The sequence below is a fragment of the Canis aureus genome, chromosome 2 (genome assembly GCF_053574225.1).
Source record: "Canis aureus isolate CA01 chromosome 2, VMU_Caureus_v.1.0, whole genome shotgun sequence".
Classification (NCBI taxonomy): domain Eukaryota; kingdom Metazoa; phylum Chordata; class Mammalia; order Carnivora; family Canidae; genus Canis; species Canis aureus.
The window spans coordinates 17,224,189-17,251,696 of NC_135612.1; the positions used below are offsets into that span (position 1 = coordinate 17,224,189).

At 34.5% G+C, this 27,508-nt stretch overlaps 1 long non-coding RNA gene and 1 pseudogene across 1 annotated transcript in view; one reads left to right on the plus strand and one right to left on the minus strand.

The window, feature by feature from the left end:
• LOC144293684 (uncharacterized) overlaps positions 1-27,508 on the minus strand; it is a 111,417-nt gene that overhangs the window by 65,001 nt on the left and 18,908 nt on the right. The window lies entirely within an intron of this gene.
• On the plus strand, positions 4,673-4,773 carry LOC144303775 (U6 spliceosomal RNA; annotated as a pseudogene).

Sequence of the window (27,508 nt, forward strand, 5' to 3'; positions counted from 1 at the left end):
GCAGAATCATAAAGTTGAAAACAAGCCACTAGGTATGTGTCCGGTGCATAGTAGGCCCTTAACATCTTGTAATTTTCCTTCATGAGTTATTAACTGTACCTTTTAAAGTACAAAAATGGAGTATGTATAAAAATTAACATATCACAGTAAATCAGTGTATCATTATTAAGAAACATCCAGAAATTCGTGTATAAAAAGAAAAGTGTTAACATTCATAGAAATGAGGGAATTTAGATTAAAGTTATCTATCAAAGGAATCAGAGGAAGAAAGTGATATAACGTCCTATGTAACTAACCCCACTGTGCTGGTGTACATTTTGCAGCTTCATTGGAGTCATCTAAATTTCTTGGGCAAATAAATATTTAAGAACACTAAATATGTTTTTAGCAACATCTAAATATTCTCTGTAAAAGAGACACGACTCACAGGATTAAAAACTCATCCTTCAGTTCAAGTATTTTTTTTTGTTTCCCAATCTGTATAACTTAAATGTTTTTTTTTTTCCACCATGCCTATGGCACCCAGGGTTTGCTATGCATACTAATTTTGAGAGAATGTATTATTTATTATTTCCTCAACAGATCTTAATGGCTATATTTTGTGTTTGACAGTTCAGTAAATAAATTTTTTAAAATCTCCCTTCTTTGCCCCTTCCCTGCTGAGTTCCTGAGCCCTATATGCCAACTTTCAGCCAAGACTGAATCTTTACAGCTGAGTTTCAACCCATGAAAAACATTAGTTTGCAATGGAAATGCTGATGCAGCTTTAATTATAGTGGTGTTAACTGCTCCATTATAATTAGAGATCTGCTGACCCTCTTAACTGGTTTTGCTTTCAGAACATCATGAGACAGCCTCCTTTTGCCAGCCATTCATCAGCTCCCTTTAAATTCAGTAACAATTTAGTAGTAAATGTGTTCCTTAATATAGTTTCTTTGGCTGCTAAGAAGTTGGATGTTCCCCTCAGATCCTGAATTCTGGGCTCCAAGGGCTTAAAGGAAACTAAGGAGATAATTTAAGCTATCTCATTGTTCTTTAGTCAGAAATGTACCTCAGTATTCATCTTAGTATTCTTTCCCACATTTAAAGCTATTTGAGTAAGCCATTTCCTCTTCCCTTTACCCACCTTACCTCAGCCTCTAACATCTAGTCCAAGAACAGTCTACTTGTATTTATTTTGACTAGCTTCAGTGGAGATGGAAAACAGCTGGTCAGCCTCCTCCCTCCCCTCCCACCCCCACAGGAACCCACTCATTAAGAGAGTGAGTCAGACAACCCTTACCCACTCTTGCTATCTCCTAATCCTTAACGGGTTCACATCCCCTGGTTTTAAAGACCTCAAATTGCTTTTTTTTTTTTTTTTCCACCACAAACATTAGTATCAAGCAACTGAAATATATCAGGTCACTCAAATAGCACATTTTCTGGGCAGATTAAAAAACACAAATAAATACATACCATGCATACATACATAAATGTTTCTGTTCATATGTGTACTAAAAATGTAATAAAGTTAACAGAAAACAACTCACTTTGAAATCAAAGTTAGCATATATATATTGCAGTGGACCTCAACTTCTGACATGTACCTGAATACATATACATATTAAAAATTCTGATTCAGTAAACCAGGAGAAGGCACATGTGACAAGCAGCATTCTCCTTTCCCTGCACCACCAACCTCTTGACTCTCATTCAGGTGGCACCCAACAGAGGGAGCACTGTGCAGCTGTTAGATTAGCTACCTGCATTTTTAAGCAAACTAATGCAGTATTTAAAAATTGCTATGGATAGAGATTCGAGAATTATCCATGTCCATTCAGTTAGAGAATTTCTTAAAATTTATATGCTCAAATGTACTGGGGTTTATGTAAGTGTACAATTAGGTTGTAATAACATCCTTGCAAACTTGGTTGAAAAAAAAAAAAAACAGAAAATGGCTCTGGGTACCTTAATTAGAAAATGCATTTGCTAAAAGGCTAGGGCATGGCAGACTGGATTATGGAAAACTGAAAAATCAGGTTTGAGAAATAGAAGTAAGGTACGAAAAGGAAAACCAAGAATCAACATAGAAAACCTAAGTTAGGGATCCCTGGGTGGCGCAGCGGTTTGGCGCCTGCCTTTGGCCCAGGGCGTGATCCTGGAGACCCGGGATCGAATCCCACGTCGGGCTCCCGGTGCATGGAGCCTGCTTCTCCCTCTGCCTGTGTCTCTGCCTTTCTCTCTCTCTCTGTGTGACTATCATAAATAAATTAAAAAAAAAAAAATTTAAAAAAAAAAGAAAACCTAAGTTAAAAATTATGTTGGCAAAGCTACTGCCATTAACACACTTTGTTGATAAGCTGAACTTTTCTCTCTCCACCACTACTACCACCTAGAATAGTTTCTTTCTGTTCTTGTATCTTGCATTCATTCCTTGGAGTTTCAAAATTCAGGGGAAACAATCCCATTAATCGAACCTAGACCCTATGATCAAGCCCTGGCTCCAGCCAGAAAATAACATCTTTCTAATATCCAGTCATGTATAATTAAGTGTTTTGAAAAGACCACATGGCCCAATAAAGCTACAAATTCTGAATACAAAGCATGTAGAAAATAGTTGCTATATATAGACTCACAATAGATCTCTGGTGGAAAAATTCTTGTCCTTTAGAATAACATCCTGGAATTCTCCCTCAAAGAGATGTGACAGGCTTACCACCTTACTTTACAATTGGTAAAGGTAACTGTCATTCTCACCAGCTATACAGACTTTGTCAATGAGATTACTACTCTGTATCCAGTTATTTTCCCCTGCATGATGTATCCACAGTGTTTTAACAGATGTTTTAATATCTCTCTCTCGCTCTCACACACACACACATACACACATGCATTTTGTGATGTTTGTTTTCAAATAATTTGTACAAATTTTATTGTGTTGTTAGTCTTTTACGTGAAGTTTAGAGAATCTTTATGTATTCTGGAAGTGAATTCTTTGTTAAAATATGTATTTTGACAATATTTTACCCCAGTTTGTTTTTATCCTACTTTTATTTTGTTAATAGTATCTTTTGAGGATCAGATTTTTATTTTCATAAAGTTTAACTTATCATTTGTCCTTTACAGTTGTTTTCTGTGACCAGGCTAATTAATCCTTTTAGTTATATTTTCTTCTCAAGTCTTTACAGTGTTAGTATTTATATTTAGGTCTATGATTCAGTTCAAATTAAATTTTGTGTATATGTAAAATGGATATCAAGTTTTGTTTCCACACCCAAATGGATATGTAGTTGTTCCAGCACTATTTATTGAAGATATTTTTCCTATGGAATATTTTTGACATCAGATTTGAAATGAATGAATCACATATGTGTTTGTCTTTTTCTCAAATTTCATTATTATAGTGATCCATTTCTTTTCTTTAAATAGTGACACAATTTCTTAAATCCAACTTTTTAGTAATCTTAATGTCTATTGTAAGCTTTCCTACATTATTATTTTTTCTTCTTTAATTTTGTTTTGGCTATACAATGTCACTTGTAAAAGTGGATTTTAGAAAGTAACTATAAATTCTAGAACAATTTTTCAATTTTCAATTTAAAAAAGTTAGATAAGTTTATGGCTGAGGTGTTCAATTTATTGACCAATTTGGGAAGAAACTAGGCTAAAAATACCTGAACAGCATTTTGTCTTTGATTCCAAGAGCATGATATATCTTTCTATTTATTCATTCATTCAATTTTTAAAGTAAGTTCTGTGCTCAATGTGGGACTTGAACTCATGACCCCAAGATCAAGAATTACATTCTCTACTGACTGAGCCAGGCAGGCTCCTTTTTTTATTATTTAAACCTTTATTTTCTTATAATTATGCCCCCCTCAAAAATTATTTTATTTTACTTCCCATTTGTTTTCAAATATGTATTTAATATATGCATACTGATTCTTAAATCCAGTTTAATTCACTTATTAGTCTAGTAATAACTTCAAACAGTCTATAAATTTCCATGTAGACAATGTATCATCTTTATAGAAGAACAGTTATACTCCTTCCTTTACATTTGTTTACTAATTCCAACATCGAGATATTGTTGTCTGGGTGACCTTCTATTATTGTTTTTTCTCGTGACTACATGTCACATGTACCTGTTTCTTTACAGGTCTAGAATATTCTCCTGCATGTGGAACATTTGAATGATAGATTCTGTCATATATTAGTTACCTCCGAAGAATTCTGGGTTTTGTTGTTGTTGTTGCCCTTTGGTTTTTGTCTTATTCGATACCTAAATTGGTAGGACTCCAACTCAAAACGTAATAAACCTGCCATGGAAGGCAGCTGATGTCTTTGCTAATTATTATTAACCTTGTACCTATTCCTTTGTACTACTGGACTTTACCCACACAGGTTTATTCATATACCAGCCAACAATTTAGACAGAGATGACACATATATTTGAGCCCCTCCCCGCACCATGACTCTTTTCTCTCCTTGATTTTTTTCCCCTCACTTTCCAGCTTTCCTGCAAATTCCTCTAACCAGTAGGAATAAGTTTTAATGAGATTTCTGCTCAAATTTAACCAACCTTATATAAGTTAAACTGGGTGGTACCCTCTGGGAGAAGAGGACCCACACAGACAAAAGTAAAATTTATCCAGTGTACTTTCCTTTCCTAAAGGGTATAATGCCATGCTTGCTTCAGCAGCACATATACAAAATTGGAATGATACAAAAAAAATTAGCATGGTCCCTGTGCAAAACAACACGCAAATTTGTGAAGGGTTCCATGTTTTTAATAGATATGCAAAAAATAAGGAGAAAGAAACTCAAGTAAATTACTAAAGAAACCCAACAAATTGTGATTGAAGAGAGCAAGAGAATATAGGAACAGAGAAAAACTACCAAAACAAACATGAAACAAGTAACAAAATGGCAATAAATACATACATACCAATAATTACTTTGAAGGTAAATGGAATAAATGCTCTAATCAAAAGACAGGGTGAAGAAATGGATTAAAAAAAACAAACAAGACCCATCTGTACAGAAAGGCATTTCAGACCTCAAGACATATGCAGATTTCAAAGTGGAAGGATGGAGAAGCATTTATCATGCAAATGGATGTAAAAAGCAAGCTGGAGTAGCAATACTTATATTGAAGAAAATAGACTTTGAAACAAACACTATAACAAGAAACAAAGGAAGACGCTAATCATTCAGGGGACATCCAAACAAGAATATATAACAATTATAAATATTTCTGCACACAACATGGGACCAAATACTTGAAGCAGTTAATAACATACACGAAGGAACCAATTGATAGTAATCCATTAAAGGTAAGAGATTTTAGTATTCCACTTACATCAATGGGTATATTATCCAAACAGAAAATCAATAATGAAATAGACACTTTGAGTGACGCATAAGACCAGATGCATTTAATAGATACATTCAGAACATCCCATCCTGAAACAGCAGAATATATTTTTCAAGTGCACACAAAACTTTCTTCTAAAATACATGACATAATAGGCCAGAAAAATAAGTCTCAACAAATTCAAAAAAGATTAAAGTCATTCCATTTATCTTTTCTGACCACAATGCTATAAACTAGAAATCAACCACAAGAAAAAAATCTGGAAAGACCACAAATACATGGAAGTTAAATAACATGCTACTCAACCATGACCAGGTCAACCAGAAAATCAAGAAAATTTAAAAATACATGGAAACAAGTGAAAATGAAAACATAATGGCCAAAAATCTTTAAGATACACCAACCACTGTTCTAGAGGGAAGTCTGTAGCAATGCTGGCTACCTCAAAAAGAAAATTTTCAAATAGGAGATCCCTGGGTGGCTCAGAGGTTTAGCGCCTGCCTTTGGCTCAAAGCATGATCCTGGAGTCCTGGGATCAAATCCCACATCGGGGTCCCTGCATGGAGCCTGCTTCTCTCTCTGCCTGTGTCTGTGCCTCTCTGTCTCTCTCTGTTATGTGCCTCTCATGAATAAATAAATAAAATCTTTAAATTTTTTTTTCAAATAAACAATCTAAACCTTACTCCTAAAGGAATTAGAAAAAGAATGAAACTCCAACAAGCAAAACAAAGATAATAAATATTAGAGCAGAAATAAAACAGAAACAAACCAAAGACACCAATAGAACAGATCAATGAAACCTGGAGCTGGTTCTCTGAAAGATTATTAGAATTGATAAACCTTTACCCAGACTCATCAAAAAAAAAAAAAAAAAAAAGAGAGAGAGAGAGAGAGAGAGAGAACTACAGAACATTATCTATGATGGACATAGAATAATTTTCAACAAAATATTACTAAGATGAATCCAAAAATGCATTAAAAAAATCATTCACCATGATCAAGTCGGATTTATTCCTGGGATGCAAGTGTGGTTCAATGTTTGCAGATCAGTCAACATGATACATATCCATAGAGGAAGGATAAAAACCATATGATTAACTCAACAGAAGCAAAAATAACATTTGACAAAGTAAAACCTCCATTCACGATAAAAACCCTCCACAAAGTAGATTTAGAGGGAACATACCTCAATGTAATAAAGGCCATATATGAAAACCCACAGTGAACATCATACTCAATGGTGTAAAACTGAGAGCTTTTCCTCTAAGGTCAGGAGTAAGACAAGGACATCCATTTTCACCACTTTTATTCCACATAGTAGTGTAAGTCCAAGCAATAACTATAAGACAACAAAAAGAAATAAAAGGCACCCAAATTGGTAGGAAGAAGTAAAACTTACAATATTTGTAGATGACATGATACTATATATAGAAAACCCTAAAGACTCCACCAAAAATAACTGACTTGAACTGATAATCGAATTCAGGAAGGCCATAGGACATCAATTCAATATATAGAAATCTGTTGCATTTTTTTAAGTTTTTATTTATTTATTCATGAGAGACACACACACACAGAGAGAGAGAGAGAGAGAGAGAGAGAGGTGGGGGGGGGGCAAAGACACAAGCAGAGGGAGAAGCAGGCTCCATGCAGGGAACCTGACGTGGGACTTGATCCTAGGACTCCAGGATCACGCCCTGGGCTGATCCACTGAGCCACTGGGGCTGCCCATGTTGCATTTCTAAACACTAATAATGAAGCAATAAAAGGAGTAATTAAGAAAGCAATCCCATGCACAACTGCACCAAAAAGAATAAAATACCTAGAAATAAATTTAACCAAAGAGGCAAAAGATCTGTACTTTGAAAACTATAAAGCATTGGTGAAAGAAACTGAAAAGGACACAGACAAAGGAGAAGACGTTCCATGTTCACTGGTTGAAAGAACAAATATTGTTAAAATGTTACCATACTAACATTTGGTTACCATACTAACCAAAGCAATCCACGGATTCAATCTCTCTCAAAATACCAACACCATTTTTCACAAAACTAGAACCAATAATCCTAAAATTGAATCCCTGAATAGCCCAAAAACAACCTTGAAAAGGAAAAACAAAACTGGAGATATCATAATCCAGGTTTCAAGTTACACTACAAAGCTAGAGTAATCAAAACAGTATGGGACTAGCACAAATATAGACACACAGATTGATGAACAGGATAGAAAGCCCAGAAACAAACCCACAATTACATGGTCAATTTTTGATAAAAGAGGCAAAAATATGCAATGAGAAAATGTTTCTTCAACAAATGGTGTCAGGAAAACTAGACAGCTACATGCAAAAGAATGAATCTGGACCACTTCCTCACACCATACACAAAAATAAACTCAAAATGGATTAAAGACCTCTCAGGTATAAAACCATAAAAATCCTAAAAGAGAATACAGGCAATAATTTCTGACACTGGCCATAGCAAAATTTTTTTAGACAAGTCTCCTGAAGCAAGGGAAATAAAAGCAAAAATAAACTATTGAGACTACCTTAACATAAAAAGCTTCTGTACAGTAAATGAAAGACTCAACAAAACTAACAGAATGGGAGAAGAGATTTACAAGTGAATTATCAAATAAAGGGTTAGTATCCAAAATATATAAAGAACTAATACAACTCAACACAGAAAAAACAGGGCAGCTCGGGTAGCTCAGGGGCAGCCCGGGTGGCTCAGCAGTTTAGTGCTGCCTTTGGCCCAGGGCATGATCCTGGAGACCTGGGATCAAGTCCCGTTTCGGGCTCCCTGCATGAAGCCTGCTTCTCCCTCTGCCTGTGTCTCTGCCTCTCTCTCTCTCTGTGTCTCTCATGAATGAATAAATAAAATCTTAAAAAAAAAAAAAAAAAAAAACACTCAAAAAACAATCAAGAAATGGGGAGAAGACCAGCACCCTGGTGGCTGAGATGGTTAAGTGTAGGGTTCTTGATGGTAAGTTCAGGTCATGATCTCATGGGTTGTGGGATCAACCCCTCAGTCAGGCTCCACATTCAGCAGGGGATCTGCTTCAGAATCTCTCTCTTCCTCTGCCTTTTCTCACCCCATGAGCTCTCTCTCTCTCCCTCTAAAATAATATAAATCTTTAAAAAATGGGCAGACATGAATACACATTCTCCAAAAAAAAAAAAAAAAAAAAAAAGTAGATGGGGCAGAGGGAGAGGGAGAGAGAATCTGAAGCAGACTCTGTGCTGAGCATAGAGCCCCATGCAGGGCTCAATCCCATGATCCTACGACTCTGAGACCACAACCTGAGCCAAAACCAAGAAATGGACCCTTACCTAATGGACTGTGCCACCTAGGCACCCCATTTATTTTATTTCATTCATAATATTTTTCATTTTAATTGTTTTTTTCCCAAAAATATAACATTCATAGAGATGCCTGGGTGGCTTAGCAGTTAAGTGCCTGCCTTCAGCCCAGGGTATGATCTTAGAGTCCTGGGATCAAGTCCCACATCAGGCTCCCTGCATGGACCCTGCTTCTCTCTCTGCCTATGTCTCTGCCTCTCTCTCTGTGTCTCTTAAGAATAAATAAATAAAATCTTTAAAAAAATAAAAAAATAAATAAATAAAAAAAACAAAGAAGACATCCACATGGCCAACAGATACATGAAAAGATGCTCAATATTTCTCATCATTAGGGAAACGTAAATCAAATCTCTAATGACATATCACCTAATACCTGTGAGAATGACTAAAATAAAAAATAAAAAATAAAATAAAAAATACAATAAAAATAAAAAATACAGTAAGTGTTAGTGCGGACGTGGAGAAAAAGGAACCCTCTTGCACTGTTGGTGGGAATGCAGACTGGTGCAGTCACTGTGGAAAACAGAATGGAGGTTCCTCAAAACTTTTAAATGGTACTACTCTATGACAGTAATCACACTACTGCATAGTACCAAAACAATACAAGAATGCTAATTTGAAAGGATATATGCACTTCTATGTTATTGCAACACTATTTACAACTGACAAATTATGGAAACAGCCTGAGTGTCCATTCATAGATGAATGCATAAGCACATACGCACATGCACAAACACAAGAATATTATTCAGCCTGTACAAAGAATGAAATCTTGCCTTTTGCAACAACAGGGAAGGAGTTAGAGAGTATTGTGTCAAGAAAAATCAGTCAGAGAAAGACAAATACCACATAATTTTACACATATCTGAAATTTAAGGAACAAAAAAAAATCAAAAGAAAAGGGGGTGAGAGAGACTAACCAAAAAAGTGGACTCTTAACTATAGAGAACAAATGGATGGTTATTAGAGGGGAGTTGAGGGAGAATGTGTAAAATAAGTGATGGGGATTAAGAGCAATGAGCACTGAGTAATGTATAGAAGTGGTGAATCACTATATAGGATGCTTGAAACTAATATAACACTGCATGTTCACTATAGTGAAAATAAAACTTAAAAACTTAGGAAAAAGGGTATAATGTCATCCTATGTCTATTTTCAGTCATCTTTCACTATCATCAAAAATATATTTATGTATATTTCCTTACTAGTTTACAATTCTGGGCAGTCTGATTAAAATACTCTGATATTATTGAAATCACAATCCCCTTATATTTTTATATTTGTTTTCTTAATAGTTTTCTCAAAAGTGTGATTTTTTTGGTTACTTTTTCATTCTTTAATGAATTGGAAAGTGGGCTTCTCTAAAAGATATGTTCACTTACAATTCATGACTTTATTTGGAGAAAGGGTCTCTGCAGACATATTAAGGATTTTGAGATAATCATTCTGGATCATCCAGGTGGGCCCTAAGTATAGTAATGGGAGTTCTTATAAGAAAAAGAAGAGGGAGGGATGCCTGGGTGGCTCAGTGGTTGAGCATCTGCCTAAATTTAGCTCAGGTTGTGATCCCAGGTCCTGGGATCGAGGCTCACATTCAACTCCCCCCAGGAAGCCTACTTATCCCTCTGTCCATGTCTCTGTCCCTCTCTCTGTGTCTCACATAAATAAATACATTAAAAAAAAAGAGAGAGAAGAGGGAAATTTGAGACCAATAGAAGAGGAATAACTCACACAGAGTCCGAAGGAGATATGTAAGTTACACAGCCACAAGCCACTAAAACCTAAAGCTACCATAAAAGCCACAAGAATCAAGTAAAGATTTTCTTCTAGTGCCTTTGAAGGGAGCACAGACTTGCTGATATTTTGATTTCAGATTTCTGGCCACCAGAGCAGTGAGAAAATACATTTCCACTGTTTTAAGCCACTCAGTTTATGGTAATTTGTTACAACCTTCCTAGAGAAAGGTGTAATCAGTTTTGGGCTCCTATAACAGCATACCATAGACTGAGCATCTTATAACCAACAACAGTTTATTTCTCATAGTTTCAGAGCTTGAAAGTCCAAGGTCAGGGTGTCAGTATGGATTTTGGTGAGGGTCCACCCTTTTCCACGTTACAAACTTTTTATTGTATCTTCACATAGTATACAGGGCAAGAGAGCTCTCTGGGGTCTCTCTTATAAGGAACTAATTCCACTTTTATGAGATCTCCCTCATGACCTAATCACTTCCCCAAACCTTACCTCATAATGACATCACAATAGCGGGGTTAGGATTTCAACATATAAATTTTTTTTGGCGAGAGGGTGGCATAAAAATTCATTCAATTGCAGAAACTAGTACAATATTTTTAAATGAGTAATAGAAAGTTAAGTACTGGCTCTGTGTGAAAAGTAGCAGGTTTTGGTTGAGGTGTATTATTGTAGGTTGATTCATTATTCTGTGATATTCAATTGCCAGAAAGGGAGAGGGCTTTTACCATAACCTGAACCGACTATTTTAGTTTTCTAAGATTTTTTAATATAAATTATCTAGACCAGAATACTCAAATATTTGTCCGGAAGACAAATGACTATCTCTGAGATTCAGTCTACAAGAGACTGATTGTCTTTTTGTTTTTATTTTGGTACAATTTTTCAGTCCTTTTCATGTCTCAGTGCACTTTCCTTTAATAACTAAGGATTCACATAATAACCTAGAATTCAAGATTTGTGACGGTTCCTTTTCTTACCACCCACCCCTTTTTTGTTCTCATTTTAAGGTGTCTTGAAAAGGAACCGATTTAAATAGGGCCATTTTACCATCTTAGGGGGAAATACTGCTAGATATTTAAGTGTACATTCAAAAAATCTTGCCTTATTTTATGGATGAGAGAACTGAAATCCAGAGGCTTTAAGTAACTTATTCAAATATACATAACCAGTGAGTGGCAATTCCAGATTTCTAATGCAGATGTGATTGCACCATTCTTAGAAATTCTCTGCTTCACATTTTTCCAGCAAACAGTTGAGTACCAAATATTGGCTAGTCAATAAATACAAATACATAACATTTTTCTAGGTAACATGAAAAGTTAGAGGAGGTATGATATTGTGTCTCTCCCTCCAAAACATCTATAGTTAAATAGTGCCATATAAGGATATTAGGAAATGTTTAATTTCTATAGAAATTGAAAATAATTTATACACATTTTGTGTCTAATTGAATATCCTGGAATATGTGTTTTATATGAGTAGGAATATCCTACAGAAAATAACTATAAACTGAACCCTAAAATATTTGTCATTTGTTGACAGCAAACAGATTTTCTGTATGTATCCTACCTAAGGGTTTTGTGCTCTAAGAGCCAGACAAAGCCACCGCACTAGTTCTGACAGCCTAAGTCTGTCTGCACTGTATCTGAATTTATTACTCACCATTTGTTATACTGCTAATAAAAACAGTATAAAATACTATCTTGTCACATTAAATCTGAAAAAGAAATCTTGTTATATTTCAAGAAATGATTTAATATTTTATTACCTAAAATACTGGTGTAGAACAAAGTTTACCACCATTCCTGCGGGCTGCTAACTAAATATTGATTGGGGCAAAAGTTGCAACATTAACTGCATGGGAAAGGCTTTTCAACTTATAGTACAAAAGAGTACTGTGTGTTTAGGTGCCTTATGACTAAATCAATAAAGCCCAGCGAAGGATCAGAATCCCACATATTTTCAAGTCTAACAATGATGCCTCTAGCTATCTATAGTACTTGAATATCTTTAAGTTATTAATGTAAAGGACCATCTTAAAAAGTAAATAAATGGAAATGCAGAATGGAAATAAAGAAATCATATCCTTGATCATATCTTTTAAAAAGTTATATTAAAATGGCAATACTATAGTAATTTAGTTTAGAGAGAAAATAAAGCTGTTATATTTGTAGTAAGCCATTAAATAACTGGTTTTTGTTCTTTAGATTATCTGTAATTGAGACAAAATAATAGGTTTTATCTAGAACTGACCTAGGGTATTTTAGAAGTCAAAAATAAAGCAATCCTTGAAACTAAAAATCCTAAAATATTTCTGAAAGACTGCTCTTCATTTTCCTATATACTATTGTTATCAATACACCAAAATATATTAAGATATAACACCAAATTTGGTAGTCCTTTTTCAAATACATGGAATCAGGATTCAAAGCGAATGACTTTCACAGTATGACTATTTTCTTATCCCATATCTCTTGAAGGCTTTTTTGATGGCAGGAAAGAACTGATTGTTCTATAATATTCAAGCATCCTGTAATACAGTAAATGAAAAAAACTGTTTCCAGTACCACCTTCTAGCTTAAGTTAAATATATATGTGTGTATTTTTTGGCTGCAATAGGAAACCTCTAGAAATAAAAAAATTGTCATGATTTTCAGAATGCTCATTTTATCAGAGAGAGAATAACATTTCCAGGAAAACTATTCAGTATTTAATTCCCTAAATGACTATTTAGAAATCACCTATGATTTATCCATGTACTTATTTTTTTTCTAAATGTTTATTTTACTTTCACTATACTAATTTCCTGTTCAACTACTCTAAGGTCCTTTTTTTTTTTTTTTTTAAGAGTGTATTTATTTATTCATAAGAGACACAGGCAAAGGGAGAAGCAGGCTCCCTGTGGGGAGCCCGATGTGGGACTTTATCCAGGGAGTCTGGGATCACACCCTGAGCCAAAGGCAGAAGCTCAACCCCTAAGGCACCCAGGCCTCCCAACACTCTAAGGTTCCTAAGTCATTTATTAAAAAATTAGAAAATTGCAACCAAAAAAAAAGTTAAGCATTACGACTCCCAGTTCTTATCCTGGGACAAAGGCTGGCATAGTGATAATATTTGAAAAAATTAGAAAGAAGGAAAGAAGAAAGGAAAAAAAAGGAAGGAAGAAACTAATAAGATCTAGAATTTCCAGTGAGAATGTGAGACATCACTGATAAATAGCTTAAATTTACTTTGCAAGTATCGCATACCTATTCCTCTGTTAAAAGGAGCAAAGAAAAATCGACTGACGCTATTTCCCCCAAGACTTAGGTTACCTCATCTAAAATGCTCTTCTTAGTGGGCAGCCGGATGGCTCAGCGGTTTAGCACCTGCCTTCAGCCCAGGGCGTGATCCTGGAGACCTGGGATCGAGTCCCACGTCAGGCTCCCTGCATGGAGCCTGCTTCTCCCTCTGCCCATGTTTCTGCCTCTCTCTTTCATGAATAAATACATAAAATCTTTAAAAAATAAAATGCTAATAGTGATTATTCCCAACACTGGTTGTCTGGAAAAGAGGACAGAATGACCTCAGTAGGTAAGTTAGCAGTAGTACGAGACAAAGTGGCCTTTAAGATTCTGTTGGAATGCCACTCAAAAAGACTCTGCTTCTAAAACCTTAAGTCTGTATTTGTGTGCATGTGTGTAGCTTATGTGCCTCGGTTTCAAATGACCTACTCTATGCCAAAAAGGAAACAGAAGAGTTAAATCAAGTACATCTGAATCATTATGGAATTAAAAGTGGATATATCCACAAAGGTACATTAAGGAATGCACGTTGTTAAAGCTCACATCAGGTCTGGAGCTCTGAGCCACAGTGACTTTGTCTATAAATCTAGAGAAGGCATGGCTATTGTTCCTCTATCCATCCTCATCCATACTTTGAAAGAAATGATCATCTTTTACTCTAGTCTTTACTCTTGTTTTTTCCTAACAAGATCAAAGCAGGTTGCTTCCCACAAGTTTCTAGAACGCACACAGGTGAGGATTAGACCCAACCTACATAGGTCACTAATTAATCAATCAGATCACCACCCCATGACCACTTGCAAACCAGTAACCTTCTATTTTCTTAATATTTTAGTTGCCAAATTTGACTTTGCCTCATAGTAATAAAGCCTCTCTCCCAGAGTGCAGCTTATATAGCTCAAGAACCTAACCAGGTTTGTCAGTGACAAACATGTTTCTGTATTTGAGGTTTTCAGATTGTATGATTTAAATACCCAAAATGCAGTAGTTAAGAAATTTTGAATCTGTGTTCAACTCTGTTTTTGAGCCATGAAGTCTTGAATACTTCCAACAGACTTCTGCATAGCACAAATTCTTGTGAAACTGCTGTGACAAATCGCATGCTTGCACTTTGGGCATCTAACTTCATAAAAAACCTCTCTTCCCCCTTCTCCCCATTTCAGTAAATTCTTAAAAGTGGGAAATCATTTCTTCCTAAATATCTTTAAAAATGATCTAGGAAAATACATGGGCTTCAAAGGTGTGGGACAATTTCAAGTTCTGCTCCTTACCAGATCAGGGATTTTTTTGAGGGAGAGAGTCGATTTGTACAGATCTCAAATCCCTTACCTCTATAATAATTATAAAATAACAGACTCATTTCCAAATTGTTGTGAAGGCTGAGGAAATACTGTAGGTGGAGAGACCAAATACTGTGTCACATTACCTTCTGTTGTTTATAGTGTCTGAATCAGACCCAATAGTCCCTATTTGACCAGAAGGTAAGTGTCCACCACCTACTCCACCTATAAGCAGTAGACCAATCATTAATTTCTACTTCAAACCAAGGCTACTGGAACTAGCCTTTGAGAGAGCAATAGTTTTTAAACCAGTATGTCACATTTAGCAAATGGGGCATGCAATATCTCAATTCCCATATCTCAATACCTCAACTGCAGATGGCCTCTCTCCAAATTGAAGGATAACAAAGATAGACTTTTCTTTATTCAGAACAGCCTACCTTGTTTGATTCTCAGAAAAATCCCTTAAGAGCAAGTAAAATTTACCTAAGGTTACATTAGATTTTAAAGTGTGACTCTGAATTCAGTTGGCAACTTAAAGCTCTTTTCTCTTATTAAAAACTGTATTTTCCCTCAAAATCAAAGAGCTGTTCCCTGAAAGTAATAAAAAGGTCAAGTTTGGGATAGAATGATTTCCATCAGCCAAAATATCAAAGTTTTCATGCCTACCCTTATGCCAGAACACTTAGAAATAAGGAGTTAAGTGGTATAACTCTAATATTGTTAATTCTTTCAATTATCTTTTTCTTGAGCAGCAGTTCTTAAAGTTAGTGAGAAAATGCTTAGTGGTCCCTAAGAGCTATGAGCAGTCCAAGACGAACTCCCTTTTCTGATCACATACCTGTGTAAGAATGAATTTTCTTTCAATACTTCAACTAAAGCAACATGTCACCAGAATGAATGCAGAAATAGATATGAGAATTCAGATGTCTTCTCATAAGCCAGACATTAAAGAAACTGCAAAACTTTAAACAATGCCATTCTTCTTGCTAATTTTTGGCTTTCAAAAATAAGGCTTTTTTATTAAAAAATCTTTTATTTATATTAACAAATAATAGGTTTCCTATGGCTGTTATATATAAACTTTTTTTAAAAAATTTCTGATTTAACCTCTAGCTGGTTATCAATGTATTGTTAAAAAAAAAAAAAAAAAAAAACCCAAAACCTTATATGTGGAATTTAAGAAATGAACAGATGAACAAAGGGAAAGGGAAGGAAAAGTAAAATAAGATGAAAATAGAGAGGGAGGCAAACCATAAGAGACCTTGAACCCTAGAAAACAAACTGAGGGTGGCTGGAGGGGAGGTGGGTTGGAAGGATGGGGTAACTGGGTGATGGGCATTAAGGACAGCAGTTGAGATAATGAGCACTGGGTGTTATATGCAACTGATAAATCACTAAATTCTACCCCTGAAACATACAGTATATGTTAACTAAATGGAATTTAAATAAAGAGAAAGAAAGAAAGAAAGAAAGAAAGAAAGAAAGAAAGAAAGAAAGAGAAAGAAAAAAAAAGAAAGAAAGAAGAAAGACAGACAGACAAGACCACAAGCTCACAATGGCATCATTGAGGCTGAATCTTCAAACTGGAGCTTAATACCTAATCTAACTGCATTTTTAACCTCCCCCAGAAACTTACTTTTCACTATTCAAGAATTTTCCCGTAAATACCATTGAAGTAATCTGCTACAGGGGCCTTCTCCAACCCCCAGAGGAAGATGAGGTAAATCTGCATAATAAATGCCCTTGTTCTTCCTCCTAGGGGAAAGCAACCATGCCTAGAAAAATCCTTTTCTTTTGCTAATAACTTTCTCATCCCACCCTCCTGTAAAAACCCTCCATTTTGTACTCCTTAGAATCCCCCTCTACTTGCTAGGTGGGAGGCTGCCGGATTCCTGAATTGTTTAAGGAAGCCAATAAGTTGAATTTAGTCAGTTTCCATTTTGTATTTTAACAGTATACATAATATATACACACAAGCCTGCTGGGTGTCCTCAATAATTTAAGTATTTAAAGGGATCCAGAGCAAAAAGTGAGTGTTCCCATATTCAAACAATCCGATGCCTACATTCAATCTTTTTCATATTTCTTCTGCCAAAGGCTCACATCTTGAGGCACATACAATCAAAATAGTAACACCACCACATAGCTGTACAGAAATTTGTAGTTTTGGGATCCCTGCGTGGCGCAGCGGTTTGGCGCCTGCCTTTGGCCCAGGGCACGATCCTGGAGACCAGGGATCGAATCCCACATCGGGCTCCCGGTGCATGGAGCCTGCTTCTCCCTCTGCCTGTGTCTCTGCCTCTCTCTCTCTCTCTCTCTGTGACTATCATAAACAAATAAAAATTTAAAAAAAAAATTAAAAAAAGATATTTAGAAATTTGTAGTTTTAAAGTGTTTTTATATGTATTACCTTATTAAAACACAGCCTCATCTGTCAGATGAACATAGTTATCATTTGTAATTATTTTGAAAACAGGATAACTTTGATACAAAATGGCTAGAGTATCCTCATAGGTAGCAGTGTTGAAATGAAAGATGAGATCCAGTGGCCTTTAAACTATAAAACCTATAATTAAGGCTACAATTCAATCATGAGGCACACCAAACACATGTTCCCCATTCCACTCCCAAGATTAAATTTTCATCTATAAAGGCAAACCTCTGAGAAATATACTTTCTTGTTCTTAGTGTAAAGTATGTTTACTCAACTTAGTATAGTGTAAAGTATGTTTACTCAACTCAGAGTATGTTTACTCAAATAAAATAAGCTTCTAGAAAGATTGAAATAATCCAAATCTTTAGCAGCAATTCTTAATGGGCTTAAAGTTTACCATGCCATTTATTCCTACCTGTGGAAAAATTCTAATCTCCATCCTTGTTCATCATATTGTATCTTAGTTGGAGGCATAGCAAATTGGTAACTGCTATGCACTCGTATTGCTATGACTCTGAATTGGTTTTTGATTTTAATATTCATGACAAAATATTACTTGGTTTTAGCATCTCACAGAGACCTAGATATCTGGGGTATTAATTCACAGAGTGACCTCAGATTGTACCTCTGGTGGTATAAATACCTAAGTTACATAAGGTAACTTCTTACGTAAATACCTACCTAAGTTACGTAAGGTAACTTCTAGAGAAGATAGTTCTCCTGTTTTGAGTGAATTTAATGTTTTCCTGAAGATCTGTAAATTCTGGGAGGTAATATGTAATATGGTTTTGTTACCCCATAATATAATTGATGAGGGAACAGAAGGCTATCTGAGGACAAACCACAAGCTGACACCCCCCAACTGAGCCCCCCCCAACCCAGAGTGGGGATATGTGTGGCATTTGTCAGGTACTCCTGGCTGCCCTAAAACTAAGGGAAAGGAAAACAAATAGTTAATTTATAGGGTTAGTCCTCTAGACTATAGTCTATATAGTCCTCTAGACTGGAGTCTCCCAGAGTTTACAAAATGTCTTAGTGATTTACAAGATAAAAGCATTCTTATCAATAACCTAACTTCCAGAAGGAAACCCCCAACTATCTTAATGTTAATTCTTTACAACCCTAATTTGACAATGGCAAGGTCTCCAGTATCTTTTAGGTTCTCTTTATCATGCAAAATTATTTTGAAAACCTCCCTTCCTTTTCCTTACCTCCCTCAACTCCCAAGTATTTAATCAGCCACTCCTCACAACCCCCAGGCAGCCGCTCTTCCTGCCCATGGGTCCTGTCCCCTTCTTTAATAAAACCATCATTTTCCATCAAAGACATCTCAAGAATTCTTTCTTGGTCATGGCTCTGGATCTCACCACACCAAACCTCACCTATATTCCAAAACTACACCATAATGATAATTATAAATAGTCTACCATGGGCATTATTTTATGTTAGCTTTTTTCAAAAAAACTTTTACATTTTAAATGTTAATATTTATTTTATATATATATATGTAATACACATGTAAATATATATGCATATATATTATAAATAATACATATACATTTACAAATATACAATATTTCATAAATGTATTCACACCATTACATGGGATTGGCATTGCAAAGAATGCACTTTGGCAGATAATGCATATTGTCCTTTTTAATTTTGATCTAGGTATAAAAGAGAGATTATGGTACTTTTCTCATTGTTCCAGTTGATAACTGAAATTATCCAATATTAACATGGAGTAAGTACAAGAAGCTTTTAAATCTAGAGAATCATACTGCTTTATTGCATTTTTGTTTTTGGCTTCATTGCCTTCTTCTGACTTCAAATCTGGTCTGGATCCTATCAATAATCTTTTTTTTTCTCTGTTCTTTATGAGGTAAACATAAATTTAGATTTTTTTTTTCAAAATATTCCAAAATAGGGTTAAAACAACTGAGTAAGTGAATAGGTGAGACTGGTCTATTGACTCTGAATTATTAGCTTTATTTTTCCATGTGATGTCCAATCCCATAGCCACTTCTCAGGGACTCTATTTCCAGTACATTTCCCTCAACAGTCCACTTCTTTCTAATGCAACACCACAAGGCTATTAAATTACACCATCATCTGGTGCCTACTGCACTCATCTCCAGTTCCTTGCTTATAGTTGTACCCCTACAAAAAAATTTCTAAAGATTATCACTCATTGTTTAAAACACTGATTTTTTATTTTTTTTTTAAATTAAAAAACTATTTTCTTAATCATTTAAAAAAATCCTTAACTTGACTTAAAATTATCTTTCTGGTGCCTGTTTAATATTTCTCAATGTCTACCTCTTTCCTTTCATCCATTTGTTCCACCACATTGGACTTCATATTCCTCCAAGCTAGTTTTTGCCATAGGATCTTTGTGCTAGCTTCTCACTCTGCATGATATACTTTCTTACTGACTCCCAATGTAAAATGGCCACATAATCAATTTGCCTAGAATTTTCCAATATCTAATATTCAATTTTTTAGTAAAATTCCATTTCTTTCCACTAAAATATACTTGGTAAATGTTATGCTGTTCTTTGCCATCTAGTTTCTGATATATAGTGAGAAATAAATATTCACACAATTAATGTTGAGTGAATAATTAACAAAGCAAATAACCAAAAAATCAATTAGCCTGATTATACAGAAAATAATTTCTTAGCAGATTTACTCTTAGTTAGGCATTTTTTAGCATTCTGGCTAATGAAACAAAGATTTCCCAACTTAGAATTTTTTGTTTCTGCCAGGACTAAGCTTTGCTTTAAAGGGAAAGAAGGACATTTTTCTATTACAGTGTAATTTTAACTATAATACAATTCTGAACAATTATCACAAGAGCCACATTGAGCTGAGCAATATGAAATGATTTAGCTTATAGCCACAGAAAGTATTCTCTATATCCTCCAATTAAGGAATTGGGGGGAAATGTCCGCTTCTTTTCAACAAAAACTATTTTTAAATGAATCATCATGGCTAAATTGTACTATAATAAAGTAGTATTTTAAGAATAGCTTTGTCAATTTGAACACACTAGTGATGATCTCCTCTTTATCACTACGTCAATGATACTGGTAGATACTAATATGTAATTATTTGAATCAAACTTTTGAAACAAGCATCTTTTAGTAATTTTTCAATATTGCTATTTCACATTGAGTACCAGATGTCAGAAGAGTTGAAAACATGTTTATTTTAGTCTCTTGGTCCTTCAAGATTTTTATGACTCAATACTATCCTCATCTTGCATGGATATGTATTTAGCCTCATTGAGTGAACAGGCTTTGAGGAGCAGCAATCTGCATACTTCTAAAAGAAATGATTTAGCCACCTGCACTTTTGGAAAATTGTAAAAAAAAAAAAAAAAAAAAAAAAGGAAAAAAGGCTATAGAAAACTTTCTAAGGCAGGAAATATCAATAAATAATATTTTAAAGATTTTGGATCTCTGAGGAATATGGAGCCTCATTAAGGTTCAAGTTCTTAAATTTAAAGAGAAATAGATATGAAGTGAGCTTGATGATTCACAGATCTGGAAGAAAGTAAGTTAGCAAAGTTTAATGTGACTGCTATTTCAGAAGAAATGACACAATAAACTTTGCAATTTCCAAACAACAAGTTCAAATTAGCTTACGCTGCCAATATCCCTTCCTGTCTCTTTCTCGTTCTCTCCATGCTTCCAACACAACCTATTCCTCCCATACTTTGAACTCTCAATGCACATAAGCCATTAGAGGGTCTGGAAGAAACTTAACTTCATTCCATTCATATCTGCTTCATCCATGACTCCGAGAAGCACATTTATGCAGAATGCAACTTGGGAAACTATGATTCATATGGTAAGACTTGATTAACTGGAATTCCATCAATATGAGAAGAACTATGCCTGAGCTTATGAGTTAATTCTTCAAAGCCATCAGAGAAAATTACAGAAAACTTATAGATTTTACACAACTAATGAGAAGTAACTTTGGGGGAACTTACTCTAAAGTCTGTTATTTTGAGTTGCAGATTAAGTTATGAATTATTCTCATTTCCCCAGAAAAGCTTAAGATTTCCATTTGATATTTCCTGCTTTAAACCTGGAGAAACTGTGGGATGGATTGTAGTATAAAAAATTAATTGGTAAAGACTGAATTCAACCCAGGTTTACTCTTTTGTAGAGAATTCCAAGGACAACTTCAAATTTAGATTTTTTATGACTTTTAATTCTAATAAGTTATTTCCAATTCCTCCAAAGCTTCTCAGACCACTACTTCTGTAAATATTAATGAAAATATATTTTAATATAATTATTTGATGAGTTTCTGAAGATTTGTCTTTCTAGCATATTCGAGATTGTTATTTTTCTCAATTTGCATCTATTTTATTTAACTAAAGCTATGGCCAAACTTACTCTTCATATATATGAGAAGTTGTTCAAGTTATGCTGACAATGCCCTTAAAAGTCTAATTTTAAGAGGTGTAATTGGTAAACTGTTCTATTTCCAGAAAATATTAATATGTTGACTATTCATTGTCATAAAGTATAATTATGTATAGTTGTGTATATTTAGAAAAAGAGCAGTCTTCAAGTCTTACTAACTTTAATGTGCTTTTTCTTTCATAATTACCTTGATCAGTACTGGTTAATTCCCTTGTACTAATGCAGAAGTTTGTAGATGTCAGTAAAAGAGAATAAGGACGATTGTTTAATGATACAATTTTGAACCTACTCTAATATTTATATGTAGGTATATTATGATGTATAAGTCATTTTCAAACTTCATAACTTTATTATTACTGATAAATAGCTTGAAAGACTACCAGCTGACTTTAGTACAAAAGTATGATAAAATTCTGTGGCTTGGATTCATTTGTTTAGGATAATGGTCTAAAAGGTTTTTTTATAGGAGTTGGAACGGTAGAAAAATCTCACTGAGGTGAGACGATAAAGATAAGCAACTTGAGGGAAGGAATAAATAAATACCATTATTTCAGGAATAGGCTTATAATTTCCCTCATTTGAACAGCATATGTGCCATACTTTTTATCACTAGTTCTTAAAGTACTGTCCTTGGACAACATAAAGTAAAATCTTTTTGGAATATTTATGTTATAAGTAGGTTACAAATCCAAGCTCTACACTTACTGAATGACTTAGGATGAACATTTAAAAATAACATTCTTTTTTTTTTTTTTAAAGATTTATTTATTTATTTATTCAGAGAGAGCGAAAGAGAGGCAGAGACACAGGCAGCGAGAGAAGCAGGCTCCATGCAGGGAGCCCGACGTGGGACTCGATCCCGGGTCTCCAGAATCACACCCCGGGCTGCAGGTGGCACTAAACCACTGCGCCACCGGGGCTGCCCTAAAAATAATATTCTTAATGCAATTAATAAGTGAAGTCTGAAAGATAACTTCAGTTATGGTAATCTAACATAAGAAAATTACTACATGTTAGTCGTTCCCAAAGGGGGTATTTACTCAATCCACAATCCAACAAACTGAATGGATAATGAGGAACATAAATATACAATAATTTGTAATCGTTTGCAAGAATAACTGTTATGGAATGCCAGAACACACTTAAAATAATTCTGGTGATGTACTGATAAAAGTCCTCTGTGTGAGTTATAAAAACTCCAATTATCTATAAATACACATGTACAGTAGGAGCTTTATTGTGGTGCCAAACAATTACTGTGTGGTAGTGAGACTTTGTACTAAAATACTTAGAGTTATGGAAAAATTTACCAAATTAAGTTTAGTTTAGCATAGCAAATATTAGCATTCCTTTTTTATTTAGTTATTAGTAAGTATTCATTTAGTCACATGCAAACCTAAAAGTCTAAATATTGTAATAAATTTCCATTTCGAGACAAAAAGAGATCTGTATTTTAAATCAGTTCTTTGGTCACTGAACTTAGTAGAAGTTTATTACCATTTAGTAAATGTCCTCTAGTCACTATTTTGATAAACAGTTCATGAGAAATCATCCTCGTTCTTAAACTCTAAATTTTCTCTTCTGTCCAGTGATAATAATATTGGTAGCTTAATCTACCTAACAAGAATTATATTTAAAAAAACCTCAGAGTTAATATGAAAATAAAAGTTGATGGGTAATTATCCTAAATGGTAAGTATATTTAATCATTTAACTGATTTGAAATAGATCTGATCACATTTTAGTTTTAATCAAATAGAACTGTCTTTGTATTTTTACTTTTTTTTTTTCAAGATTTGAGAGAGGGAGTGAGCAAACGATCACATGTGCGTAAGACTGCGGGAGGGGCAGAAGGAGAGAATCTAAAGCAAATTCTCCACTAAGCACACAGCCCAAAGTGGGGCTGGATCCCACAACCCATGAGGTCATGACCTGAACTGAAATTACCAGTCAGACAATTAACTGACTGAGCCCAAGTGCTCCTCTTTGTGTTTACTTTTAATTTATCCATCCATTTAACAAATTGTATTAGGCACCTACTGTACATTAGGTGTTCTGTTTATCACAGGAAAAAAAGCCAAAGATACAATCATTGATCATTTGGGGGGTGCCTGGGTAGCTCAATCCATTGGACATCTGCCTTCTGTTCAGGCTGTGATCCTGGGGTCCCAAGATCAAGCTGGGCATCAGGCTCCCTGATAGTGGGGAGTCTGCTTCTCCCTCTCTCTCTCTCTGCCCTCCTCCTTGTTGTGCTTGCTCTCTCTCTCTCTCAAATAAATAAACAAAATAAAAAATCACTGATCTCTTGGAATTAACTATCTGGTAGGTGGCTACAAATAATTAAATAAATACAAAAATAACCATAAAATTAGAACCATGAAAAGCACTATACAATGTCACATGGCGCTATGAACACATTTACCATAGGAGTCTAAAGCTATAAAACTTGAGATGTGAAGAGCAAATGAAAGCTAAGTGTATGTAGTAATGGAGGTAGCAAGGAGTGAGGGTAAAAAGAGTATTTATGAGCAGTGAACAATTATGTAACTATTCCTGAAATGTCCAAATAGACTAAGTTATGATACATTTTCTCAGATAAAATGTTTAAATTACCTGGGAGAAAATTAGGAATTTTTAAGGAATAAAATCAGGTTTAACACCTCCGTTAATTAACCTTGTCTTTCAGTGTCCAGGCTGAAAAGACAAATTGTATGCTTAACAAAAGAAAATCATTACTCGAATAATATTAATCTTGGATGAAATATGCTATTAGAAAATCAACTAATTAAATCATCTTAGAAGCACATTTTTTTTATGCTATTGTATCACTCTAAACTGACAACTAAGTAAAATTCCAGAATTTCTGTAGCTAGAGTACAGAGTAAATATTGAAGAACTTGTATGGTCATTTGGATGGGAATGTTTTTTAATGTGCATTTACTTTTAATTCAATTGACCAGGTTTGATAAACAAGAAGTTACTTTAAAACTTATGCAATTTATATCTGTCATTCAATTTGAACACCCAGCACATGGAACCTCTTTTTTAGAGGGAATTTCCACACCAAATGAGGCAAATTCTCACCTCTAAGATGTAGAAATATCTACATTTTCTAAACTGAAAATGTAGATATACACTGTGTTGGTTTGTTGTCAGTTTGGATGGGGCCTGTAACTGAGGTTTCTCCAATCTGAGGCCTTGGGTGATGCCATGGCAACATGAGAAGCCTAAGAAGTATGTTCATATATCCTGTTTTACCAGAGACAGCTCTGGTGCTTGTCTATCGTCCAGTGTAATTATTGCTATTAATAAACCCTTACCCTTGAGAATCCCAGTATGGACAACAGATTATATGGTCCCTTAATCATATGCAATATTCTTCAGTGGTAGTAGGTTCAGCAGGACTAAATTCAGAACTGAGTAGCAGCCAGTAGGTTGAGTGGTAGTTTTAGACGTCCTATGCTAGGCATACAGGCCGTCACTTTTAGTAGCCCCAAAACCAAGTATTTTCTTCTCTCTTAAAAATGTGGGCAACTTGCCTGTTTCTCTTAACCATTTAGTCTTATTTTCTAATTATAGATCCCCAAGAAAAGGACTTCTCAACATTTTGTAACATAGTAAAATCTGCGGTCTTTTGAATGTAATACACTCTTTTTTTTTTTTAAAGAATCTTTTGATTTACTTTTTCAGCATTCTGTCATAATTAATTTTAATACTCTTCAATTAAAAATATCTTTGACACATTTCTATAACTATTGCTATTTATAAATAGTTCAAGGGAAAAATGCCTGAGACATCACAAATATTTTTATGCATATAGATTTCATTTAATGTTTCTTGCTATAATCATCTTGGTAACAGACAATACATTAAGATAATTATCATAATGTTGAGAAATAATACCTATGAAACATTAGATACTAATAAATAAAAACATATTTACTGTTTTTCAATATTTAATTTTGTTCACAAAGTCCAAAGACTGAGTTTCTTTGAATTATAATTTTTTTCCGATTAAAAGTTCAACATAATTAAATTCCAAAATAATAAAAGAGAAAATTATGATTTCAACCCTTCGTGGTTACAGAAAATCATTTTAACATATTGCAACTTTAAGTAATGATTTAAGCAAGACTATACCTATTCCTAAATCTGCACTTGGTAACATCATATGGGTAGCCTGAAATTGATCATGGTGGGAAGATTTATATCATGGAAATAAACAAACCTATAAATATGACTTTCATCTCACTCCCTTTCTCATTGGATAGCTTGTCACACAATAACCAGCACACCCATGATTTAAAGTTACACAGGAAGTACTGCTCTTTTCCTAATATGGATAAAGACACAGCATATATTTGGATCTAACAAATAATATTACTTTAACTTCTGTCCTTGTATATGTATAGTAGGCTATGATAAGATAATGCTTCTACTTCAAAACTAAGATTCAATTAAATTATAAAATAATATAGACATCCCAGGGATGCATTTGCAACAAAGACTAGATAAAGTTCTGGAGAGTAAAGAACCTTTTAGATCTTACTTCCAGAACCATTTTTTTTTTCCTCAAGGCATTTGGTAATGGTAGGCTTAAATTGAAGTTTGTGAATCATACAAGCAATGTGTCTCTACTGGGGGAAACAAAAAACAAAACAAAACAAAAAAAAACAACCAAACCCTAGCTGCATGAAACTGGAGGTGCAGCCAGGAATTTGGGGGACAGCACAATATACTGGAGAATTAGGACAAAACTTCTAATAGGAGTTCATCTCCCACAGTCATAAATGCTTAGGAAACAAATATTTTGGTGGGAGTAGAGATAAGTTTCAAGCACATGGTTGTCTAACTCTCAAGGTATTTACCAGTTTTGAAGTCTGTTGGTGTTTTAGGCTGAAGAAGTGTGTTGAGAACAGAGCTCAATTTCCAGTACTCTTTCAGGCCTGAGGAAAAGTTCCAAAGGATGCATTCTAGGATTCCAACTGACCATAAAAACACCAAATCTTACTCACTGGAAAATATCCCCAACTACATTAATCACTACGTGGATTGCGGATTGATATCTATCTCACACCCCAACTTCCTAATAGAGAATATAAGAAAAAATTTTTCTAGTTACAGATAAGATCATCTGAAGCCCATGGTTAATTTATAGGCAAGTTCTAGCATATAACTAATAATTCCCGTAACTGTGAAAAGTAAAGAAAAACTGACTTTTATTCAAGTGAAAAAAGAGAATAGAAACAGACCCATTAGATGATTGAGATATTAAAGATGCAGCAAGGGACTTTGAAATATCTGCCCATGTGTTAACTAAAATATAAGAAAAGATGGACAAAATAGAAGAAAAATATAAAGAGCATAAATGGAAAATAGGAATCTGTAAAGAAAGATAATTCTTTTAAAGATGGTCTTTTTAATAACTGCTGAGTCAAGTAGATATTTACATGAAAAAAGTGTATTTTAATCATGACATCATACTATACCTAAAAATGGATTCTATATAGATAGCTAAATCTAAGTATTTATAGTTCATATAGAAAATACATGACCTTGGAAAAGCCAAAGATTTTTTAAACATGGTATAAAAGATG